Consider the following 14,997-nt stretch of genomic DNA (forward strand, 5'->3'; position numbering starts at 1 on the left):
GTGGACAGTTGGAAGGAAGAGTGTTGTTCTGAGGTAGAATATTGCTCCCATTTAAAAACTCATTTTCTATGTCATGAGCTGATAAATTGTCATCTGAGTACTGGTAAATATCACTTAGTTATAGCACCTCTATGATCAACTAATATTTCATGCTTTTTCCCATATTATCTGATGAAAAGAATGCAATCTCTGCTATATATTTTGCTATCATATTGACATGTTTGAGTTAAGCTGCAAGCTTCCAGCAGAAGGGCCCTTTTATATGTGTTTGTACAACACTAGGTACATTGATGATGCCTTAAAAACAGTATTAAAAATCAATCCAAACTATGTGCCCATCCTCCGGCAAAATACTCTTTGGGGTCAATGGGACTGTTGCCCTGGCAGGTCTGAATTAGGGCCACTGGATGACAGTAATGAGTATTTTTCATTTTCAAATTGCTATACAAACAATTTCTCATGACAATGCTGAGAGTTAGGCAAATGTGATGGCAGGCAGGGACACTACCTTGTCCTTAATGAGTAATGAGTTAAGCTCAACTTTCCCTCCCTTCAAACAGGGGAAGAACTAAAAATGGGCTACTTGGGAGACAGTGGAGGGAAACACCAGCGGGAATGGAGTTCACAAGAATTGGAGAACTAGAGTGAAACTCTGGCAGAGGAAGTTTGCTGTTACTCTTTTGTACTAAGTTAACTTGATTTGATTTCTAGTTATAAATATTAGCCTTAAATAAAACCATGTTGACGGCTCCTGGGTTTTGTTTCTGATAAGTCATTCCGACATCTTGCACTAAGGATTACTCTTCTAATTTTGTAGATGGGAAAGCTGAAGCAAAGGGCTAGGTGTCTTGCTCAAGGCCACACATCAAGTAAGTGGCAGAGATTAGAATTTAGACACTCATGATTTCTAGACTTGCCTCAGTCTATTAGACAACATAGCTCCTCCACTTAGAATGATAATAATAATCCCACTCCCAATCCTCATGCACACATGGATATATAAAAAAAACTTACTGGCTTGCAAACAGCTGCTGAATTGTGACAAATCTGAACTGTGCAGTGCAGGAAAATGTCTTTGTAAGAGATGCCCACAAACTTGAACATCTGAATCCTAAACATTGCTTCTGCACCTTCGCCATTCATTATTACTGACAGTGTTTCATCTTTGACAATGTGTGGGCAGCTATGTAGGATAAAAGATATTAAATAATTAGCTCTCAAGGGCCATAAATCTTTGGCATTCATTCATCTGTGTAATTATATCAGACACTAGAGAAGATTTAGCCAAACAGCGTCTCAGTCAGATGGCTGTCTTGCTGTTTATGAATCCCTCACATTATTCCACTTGAAAGTAGGAATAAAAGATCCTCCGGAAAAGGGTTTATTTTCCGGAGAATCACGTCTAGACTGGCGCTTTTCTCCGGCTTATCCCCAAGCGGGAAAAAAGCAACAGCCATGTTAATGCAAATACCGCGGGGGATATTTAAATCCCCCGCGGAATTTGCAATTGCGATGTGCTACATTAGCATCCCTTTTCCGGAAGGGATGCTAGTGTAGACCCAGCCTTAGAGTATCTTCACTTGATGGTTGGACTCACCATAGGGCAGATCCTACTCCCCACTCACGCTTTGGCTGCTTAACATCATGACAGCAATATTGCTTGGAAAATCTTTGATAAAGCCATTTTCCATCAGAGAATGCATTTGACAATGTTGCAATATCCCATTTTGACGTTTTCAGAATGAAATATCTGAATTTTCCACTTGGAAATAACTTTTCATTTCATTTTGTATTAAAGGTTGAACCTCTCTAGTACAGCACTCTCTCGTCCAGCAATATCCATGGTCTGGCATGATTTTAGCCAGAAGTCCACTTATCATGAGTGTGGTGAAGCTTCCTGCAGTTCCATAAAGATTATTTACAGCCACCAGTCCTGACTCTCAGTGTTCTGTGCTGTTATTTAACTCTAATTTATCTGTAAATGTCTTCTAAGAGCCTGGTAAGCAGTGGAAGTGTTGGTAAGGCTGCTAGACAATATTGACCTCTGATGCTTTGGCAAATTCTCTGGTTCAGCACCAGTCAGCTCCTAAGGGTGCCAGACGAGAGAGGTTCAACCTGTAGAATGGCAAATAAAATAATGGCCAAGACCAAATGATTTTTTTTTCAGAATTTTATTTCAGTGCAAATTTTGAAAAGCTTATGGATTTCTTTCCTAATCAGAATGAAGACAAATGCCCAAGATTTTTTTTACAAAATGGAATTTCCATACTGCCGTACAGTCTACTTCCAGTGATGCAAAAGAGTTATATAGCCAGTGAAATTGACTGAGGGTATGTCTATACAGGCAGTCCCCGAGTTACGCGGATCCGACTTATGTCGGATCCGCAGTTACGAACGGTGATTTTCTCGCCCCGGAGGACTGAAGCGGCGGGACACCTGGTCCCGCTGCCCGCCTCCTCTGGGGCGAGAAAAGCTGCTCCCCATCTCCCTGGTCTGCTGGGGGAGCCAGCAGACCAGGGAGATGCTGAGCAAAGCCGCGGAGGACCTGGGGCCAGACCCGCGGCGCTTCCAGCTGATCTGGAAGCGCCACGGGTCCGGTCCCGGGTCCTCCGCAGCTTTGCTCAGCGTCTCCCTGGTCTGCAGACCAGGGAGACGCTGAGCAAAGCCGCAGAGGACCCGGGGCCGCGGAGGACCCGGGGCCGGACCCGCGGCGCTTCCAGCTGATCCAGCTTTGCTCAGCGTCTCCCTGGTCTGCTGGGGGGGGGGACGCAGCTAGTGCCCCCCCCCCCAGCAGACCAGGGAGACGTGGAGCAAAGCCCGGGGCCTGTGGTAGAGCAGGTGGGGTGCTGCCGGTTGGTCCCGCAGCACCGCTCCTTGGCGATACTGGACCAACCCAGCAGCACCCGAGCTGCTCTGCCCCAGGCGTCCCCAAGTCAGCCGCTGCTGAAACTGACCAGCAGCTGACTACAGGAAGCCCGAGGCAGAGTTGCTCTGCCCCGGGCAGAGTTGCTCTGCCCCGGGCTTCCTGGAATCAGCTGCTGATCAGTTTCAGCAGCAGCTGACTTGGGACGCCTGGGGTTCTTAAGTTGGATCTGTATGTAAGTCGGAACTGGTGTCCAGATTCAGCTGCTGTTGAAACTGATCAGTTTCAGCAGCGGCTGAATCTGGACGCCAGTTCCAACTTACATACAGATTCAACTTAAGAACCAACCTACAGTCCCTATCTTGTACGTAACCCGGGGACTGCCTGTACTTGATTCCTTTTTCAAGAGAGGAATACAAATGCAGACAAACGAAATTGCAAATGAAGCACAGATTTGAATTTCCCATGCTTCATTTGCATAATTGCATCTGGGTGCTATTTTGAAATACCCTATTTCAAAAAAAGAAACTATGTCTAGACGCGGTTATTTCGAAAGAAAACCGTTCTTTCAAAATTACCCTTAAACCTCATTTTATAAGGAGTAAGGGTAATTTTAAAAGAAGGGTTTTATTTCAAAATAACCGCATCTAGACAGCATTTCTTTTTTCGAAATAGGCTATTTCGAAATAGCACTCGGATGTAATTATGCAAATGAAGCACTGGAAATTCAAATCTGCGCTTCATTTGCAATTTCGCTCGTCTGCATTTGCATTTCTCTCTTGAAAGAGGAATGCAGTGTAGACATACCCTCACTAAGGAGTTCCCCTAGCCAGGGGAATCCTCAGATGGACTGAGTTGCTATGCTGGTTCCTATGCCACTGTCCTCCTTCTCAGTTGCAGAGGGGTGTATCTGGAGGAAAGGAGGTGGACCTCAATTATCTAACTGTCCAAATGATTCTTGGGGCCATTGGTAGCCAGACAGAAGTTAGATCAACTTCTAATCTTCTTGGCTGTGTCTACGCTGGGCCACTTATTCCGGAAAATCAGCCGCTTTTCCGGAATAAGCTGCGAGCTGTCTACACTGGCCCTTGAATTTCCGGAAAAGCAACGACGCTCTACTGTACAAAATCAGCCGCTATTCCGGAAAAACTATTCTGCTCCCGCTCAGGCATAAGTCCTTATTCCGGAACACTGTACCGGAAAAGGGCCAGTGTAGACAGCCAAATAGTCTTTTCCGGAAAAAAGCCCCGATCACAAAAATGGCGATCGGGGCCCTTTTCCGGAAAAGCGTGTCTACATTGGCCACAGACGCTTTTCCGGAAAAGCAGCCTGCCAATGTAGACGCTCCTTTTCCGGAAAAACTGAAAACGGGATAGTTTTCCGTTTTAAGCAGTTCTGGAAATTCATGCCAGTGTAGACACAACCCTTTAGTTTATGACAGAATCTGGCCCATCTTAAGGTATGTCCACACAGCGGGGCTGAATCGGGATATCGGAAGTATCCCAAAATAGTTACCTTGCATCTTTTGAATGCACCCACTATTTTGAGATAGGTCTGGAAATAGCAGACACACTGTTTCAGCATCCCTGTAACCCTCGTTCCATGAGGGCTAAAGGATTTCTCAATATAGCGCGTTATTTTGAAATATGGCAAATTGAATATCTTATTTCGAGTTTAGGATGCTATGTAGATGAACCCCTATCATTGTCTTTAGGATTGGGTTAGCATAGAGGTGATTTAAAGCTAAAGGGTTCTGAGGTCAGCAGATCCCTGTCTAGATTGCTGCACTTTGCCAACAAACAGCTGATCGGCACAGCGTGGTGGCCATTTTGATTTAAATGAAGCGGCGATTATTTAAATCACCGCTTCATTTCCCTTTGTCATCCTGCCTCATCTATGTGGCTCCGTTAACGGAGCCATGTAGTCTAGACATACCCTTAGTGTCCTTTACAGGGATTCTGCTATTTTTTCATGCTAGTGTTTCTGGCCTTTTCCCGTTTGCTTTTAAAGGTCCCCTTGTTTCAGGAAACAGAACTAATTACTTTATAATAACTAAAAAAAACCCTCCAAAAAACAAAAACCCAAACCTAGGTTCAAGGAGAACATTAATAAAAATCATTCTTTTACCCATGGTGGTGCTGGGGGCCTGTGCTGCTGATTCTCCTAACTTTCAGAAAGCACACAAAACTGAGATATTAACTGTTGAGCCTTAATGCTGCAAAGCAATCACTATAAGCTCAGATCCAACTGAAATCAGTGGGACTTGAGCATAAGCTAAAAAATGGCTATAGGTATATGTTTAAGTGCTTTGTTGAATTGGGGTCTAATACTTGGTTATTTTTCAAAAGAACAGGGCTGTTATTCCCAGTGTCCTAGCCAGATTCCATCTCTGTATTTAGGGGTGAATTGATGAATGTAGGCTCAGATCCATTTACGCTCTGGGGTTCCCCGACAGCTGGGTGTGTGTTCATGCATGCCAGTTGACTCAGTCATGCCTCCCATCTGTTGCTGATTCGTCCCGTGTCTTGGCTGACACTGTGCCTTGTGGCCCCTGAATTCATTCCCTCTTCTCTAAGTTCTGTGCTGGGAGCAGATGGGTGACCAGCAGCAATCAGCTGTGCACCAGGATGCCAACAGCATATTGAGGCAATGATTCAAGTCGGTGAAGCCTAGATCACCAGAATCCCAATTCATTTACTAATTATTTAAATTTCTGTAGTACCCAGAGGTCCCATTGTATGTACATAAAGGAAGATAGCCCCTGCTCTGAAGCGCTTACTGTGTAAAACAGACAAGACAAAGGACGTATTATTAGCCCCGTATTTTAGTTTAACAGATGGGCAGCTGAGGCACAGAGAGGTTAAGCAATTTGCCGTAAACACCAGGAATTCCATTACAGAGCCAGGGATTGAACTGAAATCACTGAGTCCTAGGTCAGTGTCCTAACCACAAGAGCATCCTTCCCCATTAATGTGCCCCAGCCAATATTACTGTATATTATGCAGCCTACAAAAGTTTGGCTCCGGTTCTTCTGGATGAAACGAGCTATGTGATACTAGACAATACCAGTATACTAATTTGCCTTTGTTCTCAACGGGGCTTTTGATGCAGGGCCATTTAGTAGCACAAGCTAGAAAACAAAAACAAGAGGAGTTACCTGATGTCAACACTGATTTTATTATCTCCATTAGGCTGTTGGTACCATGTAAGTAATGGGATATCGGCAGGCAAATGTGATATTGATAAAGGACCTTGTAATTATATCAGAGAAGTTGCTTTGTATAGTGTTGCTGAAAATAAAGTGTGCACCATCAGAAGCCTGAAAGATAATACAAAGAGTTGTTGCTATTTCTGTTGAAAGAGCCTAATTTGCATAATATGCTGAACATTTAAGGATACATGTGTCACTGTACATTTTGGAACTCTATTAAAATTAATTATTATTACTAGTTAATAAGGTTTCTTATGAGACAGACTGAAAACAGGACTCCATTGTTCTATAAACAGCACTTGACAGCTCCTGCCCAGAAGACCTTACAATCTAAAGCAGTGGGTTTTCAAACTTTTTTTCTCATGACCCAGTTGAAGAAAATTGTTGATGCTCGTGACCCAACATAATATGACTAGTGTATGCGCTCCGGGGTGGGGCTGAAGATAAGAGCTTTGAGGTCTAGGAGGGGGCTATGGCTTTGGGGGTGGGGTTGGGGTTGGGAAAGTCAGCGGTACAGCAGGGGTACTAAGGCAGACTTCCTGCCTCTCCTGGCAATGCAGACCATGCTGTGCCCCAGAAGCAGCCAGCAGCAGGTTACCAGGCAATGCGAATGTGGAGCTAGTGCTCAGGGCAGGGGCAGTGTGTGGAGCCTTGTGCACTCTCCCCCTCTCCCCAGAAGTTGGGCTTGTTGCCGTCTGCTTGGGGAGCACAGTACAATGTGCGGTTCCAGGACAGGTAGGTTGTCTGCCTTAGTACCCCCACTGGTCACCTAATCACCCTGTAGCAATGAGACCCAGTGCCTGACATTCCACGACCCAGTATTGGGTTGCAACCCATAGTTTGAAAACCACTGATCTAAAGGTATGGTCCTGCCTCTGTATTCAAATATGGTAGTAGGTGTATGGTAACATATATGCAGGACTTGGAGAGAGAACAGTCATCATACAAGGAGATCCAGTAATAGACTTGTAAATGTGCAAATGGAGCCATGGCAAGTTGTGTATAGACAAATGATAAAGAATGTTCATGGAGGTGGAGCTCTAGGGGTGTGTGAAGACATTGTAATGCATTTGCCTGAATCAAACCATGATTGCAAGCATGTGCTCCCAGATGCAAATGAATGAGCGTAGAGGTGAGGCCAGCCATGTGAATAGAGCTATAACAACGAGTGTGCCTTTTGTGGTACACATAGGTTTGATTTTGTAACAAAACAAAACAATATAAATGTTTTTGGCCAGTTGTTGGTTTTTGCTTTGCAAGTTAGGAGGTAATAAAGTCCTGTTCAGACACACCAGTTATTTAGGGACACCTCTTTTCACTAAACAATTCCATACTCGACAGGTGATGGAATCTAATTTTTCCCATAGCAGCTGTAGTAGTGTTCTTGTTTGTGCGTTCATTTAACATTCAAGTATTGTGACTCTGAGAGGTGGTGTCAAATTCAAGAAAAGCTATAACACAAACACAAACTACAAAAATCTTGTGCTCCACCTTATTGCTTTTCTCGTTCTTCACCTTTGAATGTTCCAATCTTTTTAAAGTTAATATTGCACCTTGGTTATTTATGTGTAACTTCCAGGGACTTGCGAGGCAGAGACAGTCAAGAAATCAAAGGCAGAATTTGTCCCTTTCATTCTTGTAACTAGCTCACACCTTGCAATGCTCTTGTCCAATGTCTTTTCTCCCACATAACTTTTTAAAAACTGGGAGCCACTTACAGTAAAGTTTTTATAAATTCAGGGCTAAATGTCTACAACTCCTACTGAAGTCAGTGGGAACTGCAACCCTCCCGTCCTCCAGACATCTGAGAACAAAACATGGCACACAATATTTTACCTAAACTCTGTCTTGTGTTTTAGCTGTATTTTTTTCTTATGTTGCTGATTACTCCAGTTTATGTTTTTTCCTTTTTAATCAACCGTGTCATCCTTCTGAATCATTCTATCTCACCGTGTGTGACATCCCAGTTATTTCCATGGGCATGTGATACTGTGTAAGAGGAGACTGATTAGAAAGGGATGTGTCTAGTTTACACATGCATACATTATTATGGTAATGAATCATTTGATGAGGACATTAGAAAAATATGATGGGCTTGATGATGCTCTCATGCCAGTATATATTGGGAGTACTCTGCTGCAATCACCGGATTAAACTAGACGTAATTGGGGTAAAGGAGAGAAGGATCAGGTTCTATATTTTAAAAACACAGGACATTGGACTTTCAGTGCAGCACTTTTAATCTGATCAGAGATGCTGCCTTTGGATTTGATTAGGTGCTAGAAATCATCAGACATAATATATTGGGAACTGGAGTCAAAGGTATTTGAGGAAATTTATGTAAGTAATAAGCAGTGTTCTCTCTAAACTGTGCAGCTTCACAGGTCAATCAGCCCCACCCGGTCAGAGACTCAGGGCTCCATGCACAGAGCTGACTGACTGGGCAGGGCTGATTAATCACCTGCAGGCCAGGCCTTTGGGCAAGGAGAGCAAGGCAGGCTCCTTGGGCCCCCCACATTCAGGGCCCCATGCTGCCCAGCTCCCAGCCCCGCCCACCAGGCCGAGAGCCATGTGGCCATGAAGCTCAGCATGCAGCCTTGGGCTCTGCATGCTCTTTGGCTGGGCCTGATCACCTGTGAAGCTGTGCTGCTGCGCCACTTAGAGGGAACACTGAGAAGCATCTATGATTTGAATCTCAGAAATGTCACGTGCACTTTTTTCTCTTAAAGTTCAACTATATACTTAAAAAGCTGACTTTGCCCAGAAGCTAGTTTAAATCGTTCACCTCCCCCCTTTATAATTTAATGAACCCTTTTACCTGTTGCTTTTTAATAGCCTGTTAATTGTAATTAATGGCAGAATTTGTCTTTCTATTATAGCTGGGGCATTCCAGCATAAACTGCATATGTACAGCAGATCTTTGCAGCTGCTCAAATGCACCTCTGGCAGTGTGAGCTTTTTGCTCAGTGACAGTCGTCTGACAGTGAATTTATACTTTAATACAGTAAGTGTTAGTCATATTTTTGTGAGTGAGACTACATTACTGCTACTAATAATTCACACTACATGTATGATTTGTGTTAGTGCTACAATGTTCTAGGAACTCTTTATGGAAGCATCTGTCTTGCCGAACATCTGAGAGAATAACAAGAAACTAAGACTGAGTGGCAGCAATGGAATATAGAGAAAATACTGTATTGTTTGATTTGGAGATAAACATTTGAGTTATTCTGCAGTTGTAATCTACCACAGCTGTAGCACACAGAGAAACAAATATCAGAGGGGTAGCCGTGTTAGTCTGAATCTGCAAAAGTGTCGAGGAGGCCTGTGGCACCTTATAGACTAACAGAAGTGTTGGAGCATAAGCTTTCGTGGGCAAAGACCCACTTCATCAGATGCATCTGACGAAGTGGGTCTTTGCCCATGAAAGCTTGTGCTCCAACACTTCTGTTAGTCTATAAGGTGCCACAGGACTCCTCAGAGAAACAAATGGTATTCAAAGGAAGTAATACAACTACTTCACAACAGCATCTTGTGCATATTACCATTCTAGTCCCACAGTCTGTGAAACTGGTTTTAATGCTGAATATGTAGAAGCTTCCTGTTTTGGTGCCATGGTATTCTGGGTCATTGAGACATAAATCAGAGATCTGGAATGAAATGATAATTTTTTGTATAGTTTATTATACTTTTAGCCCCAGTTTATTTCATGTTTAGATCATCACTACCTAATCTGTATAACATTCTGGGCCTTAAGGCATAACATGTCATCATCAAATAGTAAAACAAAGAGCAGACTGTCAAACTTAACTACACGCAGTACTGTATAAAAAAAGGAGAGAGAAAGAGAGAGAGCCAAAAATTCATTTTTTCTAAAGAGCCTGATTCTGTTCTCACACCAACGTAGGTGACATTGTTGTACCAAATAAAAGCAAGCAGGATCTTATGAGGGGGATAAGGCAAAAAGCCACATTTATTGTAAAGATAATAATAAAAAATAAAGAAAAGATAGAAGCAAACAACGTTGTTTAACTTCTTATTCCTAACACTACTTAACCCTTATACACTTATATATATATATATATAAACCATTCATTCATACATCCATTCATTCAAGTTCTGTGTATAGTTACCAGCCTGGAAGTTGCTTGTGACAGGATACTGGCCAGGTACTCTGTACACAAGTGATGGTAGTGGGGAGCGAAGTCCTGATCAGATGCGCATCTGAAGCTCCTGGTAGGCTGGCAGCAGAACCTTGGACTCTGATTCCATAGTTTTTTAGTCCAGTTCTTATAGGAATTTCTTCCTATGCCAGTCTATGGAAATTGCTGTATCATGCTGATGTCTCCAGGGTGGCTGCCAGGTGCTCATCAGTGATCTCATCGGGTGGACCTCCAGTTTCTCCACTTGACACCTTTTGGTTGCACTGGCACCTGACGCCTTCTTCAGCCCTTTGTTGCTGTATTCTCAGGCTGGCACCTCTCAGAGCCATTCATTCATCATCCAAGCACTCTCTCATACATTCATACAGTATTTTGTATAATAATAAAAGTTGTAGTTACAGAAAGTTTCTGGGTGGTATTGCTTAAAACATTCTCTGAGTGCTGAATAAAGTTACAATGTTTTAAAGAGAACAGGCGTCAATTAAGTAACAATGCCCTTAGTCAATTACAGGGCTTGGCTCCCATAGCAGAGTTAGTGGCTTGACAATGCATTGTTACAATGTATCTCTGCAATGTCAATTTCAAGCAGCCCCTTGCACAAGCTTGAGTATGCCCTGGAGCACAGAGGGGGGGGCTGTTTCTGGTTACATAGGATTATATTTTTAACAGTTCTAAGTTACATTACCTAATACATTATATTCTAAAGGGACAATAATAATCATAAATCTAAACATTTAACAATCTTAACAAATAATAATAATAATAAGAAGAATCTTAATAAATCTAAACACTTTAAGTTGTGGGGAACAAATTATGGGGAGTCACTTCCATTTGGAGGAATCATTTTCAATACATTAATATGTTATCCCTACATACTCCCCCTTTTGACACTACGATATCTGGTATACTCGTAGTGTCACTTTGTATTTAATCTGTTTAAGAGAAGGTATCGTGAGGCAACATGTGTTTGTGATTGTAATGTAACAAATATTCTCTTTATCCAGGTTAGGTGACTTTGCCCAGAGCGAGAGAAAAAATAGTGATTTTATCCAGGGCAGCTTGGGCAACAGTTTGAAACCCAATTAACAGTGCATGAATTTATGTGCTCTCATCCCATATAGTGTAGGCATCCTTGCATTTAGCCCTGAAAACAAAATTGGTGGTGTGCCTCAGTTTCCCTTTTCACATCACACACCAAGTTTGGAATTCCCCTTTCTCAGGTGAGAAGCTTCAACACTAATTACAAGTACTAACAGTAAAATACCAGTGTTACAAGGCTTTTGAACATACAATGTGCTCTTGGGTACATTTTTTTTAACCATTTCCAGGGTTTTGGTACAATATCCTGCACATTGAACATTGTTACATTCTTAGTAACTGCAGTACAGTGGTTATGAAAGTTAGCATAAGTAGCAGGAACAAATTCATCCCAAGTGTACGCTGACAATTTTGGGTTTTTAGGTTGAAAAATCTGCAGCTTTCCTTGGCCACATAGGTCTTGCCCCATTGCCCTGTTGTTTTAAATGCAAAGCTCCCTCTTTCAAAGACAAAAGGCCTGGCTGGGTGTGCCTCCCCTGGGAACACTCCTGTCCCAAATACACTGACTTCCCAGCAAGCTGGTTATACCCAGTCACTTGGTTGCCAGACTGCTTCAATTCCCTGGCTGATTCTGCCTCTTCTGAAACAACCCTCAGTTCCTCTGAGATTTCTCCACAGCCATTTACACTGGGTTTTTCTAAATGCAGTTAACATGTTTAATGCTTATTGAACCTTTCCTGCCTAGTGCAGTATCATCTTTAACATAGTATACTAGCTAGTTAGACAGACAGACATGAGACAAACCCAAAACATAAAACAATCTTTGTTGCAACAATACATCCATGGTGTTGTAGGGTATTTAGCTGGTACCAGCTTGTCCTGATTTTCTGAAAGACAAAACAAGAACATACTTCTACCCCTTTGGGGGTGGCATTATTATTTACATACTTTCTCTTTTTATTTTACAAATATGCTTTCATGTCTCTTTGCTTACAATTACTCCTATAGGTAAATATTTTTGTTTTGTAGGCAAAACAGGTTTTAATGGTTTGTACCCCTTCTTGTGGGTGAATTACCCCACTGTGTAATTATTAAATTTAGGAGGTGTACTTTAGTTTTCCTCTTATACAGCAGACTAAGTTGGTAAGTTTCTGCTGTGTTAGGTTTATGAATAGAGAGTAGCCAAGAAGCATTATTACTATAATGCTGGGAGGGTTTTAAGTGTGAGATGTGTTTCCAATGATTATTTTAACATTTTAGAGGTTTTTCTTTTTTTTTTTTTAAAGAAAATCATGTACATATTACAGGGTTATTTATGAACATTAGCATCAAATAACAAGTAGCCCTGTGGATCTTATCAATAGGTGTTTAAGTATCCTGTGATAGCATGCCTTTTATTTAGACAACTTAGCTTTGAGACCAGTGTGTTTAAAACCATTTTGAAATTTTTCCATATGCAGACCCCTTTTTGTTCTGGTCTCAGGTAGTTTGCTAATCAAACTATTTATTTACCTGCAAACTTTTTTTTTGTTTTGTTTTGTTTGTGCTGCCAGCTAGGGCATTTGCACCACAGACACTTTCTGGCTTGCTTTTAGATTAAAAGCTGTTTGTAGCTTTGTCTTAAAAAGGGACACAATAACTTTTGCCAGAGATTTACAGTTTTGAGTTTTTACTTTAAGTTCTGCTTTCTCACACAGCAACCTGAAAAGGAAATTACAACCTGTTGTGGCTCCTGGAGCCTTCACAGGATTTTGATTTGTTTCCAGTTTTTACCTCCTTTTACAATATACATTGCATGTTACAAGAAAATGTGCATTCTTTGTTTATAATGTTATTTAGACATATTAATTTTTGCATTGGGTGTAACTATTTCTTTTATGCTCGCTGAGTTTTCCTATACTTTTATTAAACCACTTGGTATGAAATGGCTTTACTGAAAACAAAACAAACCAATTTGTTTTAAGCATACAAAACAGTTTACTAACCTACAAAACAGGAGTTCTGGATTTTAAAAACTTCACCTACTATTTACACTATATTTACACACAGATACATGCATATATTCTCTGAATATTTTTAACACTATTTTTACATACCTGTACAAAGATTACATTCACTTTTATTTATTTGGGGGTAGTTAAGTTCCCAATAGTACCCTCTTGAAGTTCTTTAGTTAAATTTGCCTGGATTATTTACAGACACTCTTTTGGAAAGGGGCCCCTTTTTCCTTCAGAATGGCTGCAAAGAAACCAAGAATTCTTTTCCTATAACATTTTAGCATTTTCACAACTGCTCAATTCCTTCCATACTCTGTAGAGTTAACTTTTTTTTGTGTTTTTTTTTCTTTCTTAAAACACTTTCTTATTTCTTAAAATGAAAACTGGCCTTGCTTCAGATATTACTTCTTGTAAGTATTATTTTAAGAATTTAGATTTTCAGTGCCTGTACTTACTGCTTTTTCCCAGTTTTACCACGAGGCCTTTAATTTATCTTTTGCCTGCCTGCCTGCTTGTTTGGGCCTGATCCTGTTTTTCTTGCTGAATGGCCCTTTTCCATGGACACAGGCTTTGTCCCATTACCAGGTTAGCAAGGAGGGTGGCCTTGTTCACTAAACCCCACACCTCCTGGTTCTTTTTTTTTAAAAGCATATTCCTGAAAACTTTGAGAGTGCTACTTTAACTCTCAGTACCCATCCTTAAGGGAATCTAGCTGTGTCTGGGTACTGAGGGACAGACATTTCCACCTTTTTGCTTTTGCAGCAGAGGCTTTTACATTTTGCAGTTTCCTATTTGAATTTTTATAATTAGTTAATTTGAGGAACACCTCATTACAGGTTTTATAGGAGCCAAACTGAATCTGTGTTTTCTTTTCCCTTTTTCTTTTGGGTTTAGCTTTTTCTGCAGAGAGAGATTTTTTTTTTCTTTGCAGGTAGCTAAGTGGAGGTAACTGTTATTACATGCCTCCCATAATAGCCAAATTGCTGCTGCATATCCTTTGGCAGCATTAGAAGGTCTGTACATGAGGATATACTGTGCCAATCTATCCTCTAGGTCCAAAATATTACAAACATCTTCAAGGGCTTGTCCAGTCCAGGGACTTGTGCCCATATCTCTGAAGGATTTGTTTAAAGAGTGTTATTTCTTTATAAAAGGTGAGGTTTGAGCTCCTTCAAACTTTATTCCTCCCTCTGAGACCGCTTTTCCTGGACTTTTTTTTAAACATCTTTAATACTTGTGTAGTTTCCTTTATCACCCCTGAACTCTTGCAGCGAGTGACACAGCCTAGACTATTAATTAATAATCGTAGCTTCTTTTTACAGCCTAAATTATTTTAATAATTGTAGCTTCTAGTTACACAGCCTAGATTATTCCAATGAATAATCGTAGCTTCTTACACAGCCTAGATTATTCCAATAATAGTCGTAGCTTCTATTTACAGCCTAAATTATTTCAATAATTGTAGCTTCTAGTTACACAGCCTAGATTATTCCAATGAATAATCGTAGCTTCTTACACAGCCTAGATTATTTCAATGAATAACCATAGCTTCTATTTACAGCCTAAATTATTTCAATAATTGTAGCTTCTTTTTACTATGAGCTCTTTTTGTGAAGCCTCTACCCTCTGGAGGTCAGCAGGCTTTGGTTAACCAAAATAAAAAGAAAGAAAAAGAAAAAAAAAATAGAACTGCTCTTTGTAGAGTCAGCTGTGTGCACACTAATG

General features: G+C 41.2%; 1 long non-coding RNA gene across 1 annotated transcript in view; it reads right to left on the bottom strand.

Annotated features, from left to right (window-relative positions):
- Positions 1–14,997, bottom strand: part of LOC112545606 (uncharacterized) — a 34,213-nt gene that overhangs the window by 6,505 nt on the left and 12,711 nt on the right. Inside the window, exons 3-5 of the long non-coding RNA XR_003089135.2 lie at positions 9,620–9,724; positions 6,021–6,182; positions 1,015–1,183 (exon numbers count right to left, since the gene is read on the bottom strand). This is a non-coding gene — a long non-coding RNA (uncharacterized LOC112545606). The remainder of the gene's footprint in view (positions 1–1,014; positions 1,184–6,020; positions 6,183–9,619; positions 9,725–14,997) is intronic.

Source organism: Pelodiscus sinensis, chromosome 3, assembly GCF_049634645.1.
Source record: "Pelodiscus sinensis isolate JC-2024 chromosome 3, ASM4963464v1, whole genome shotgun sequence".
NCBI classification, from domain to species: Eukaryota; Metazoa; Chordata; order Testudines; family Trionychidae; genus Pelodiscus; species Pelodiscus sinensis.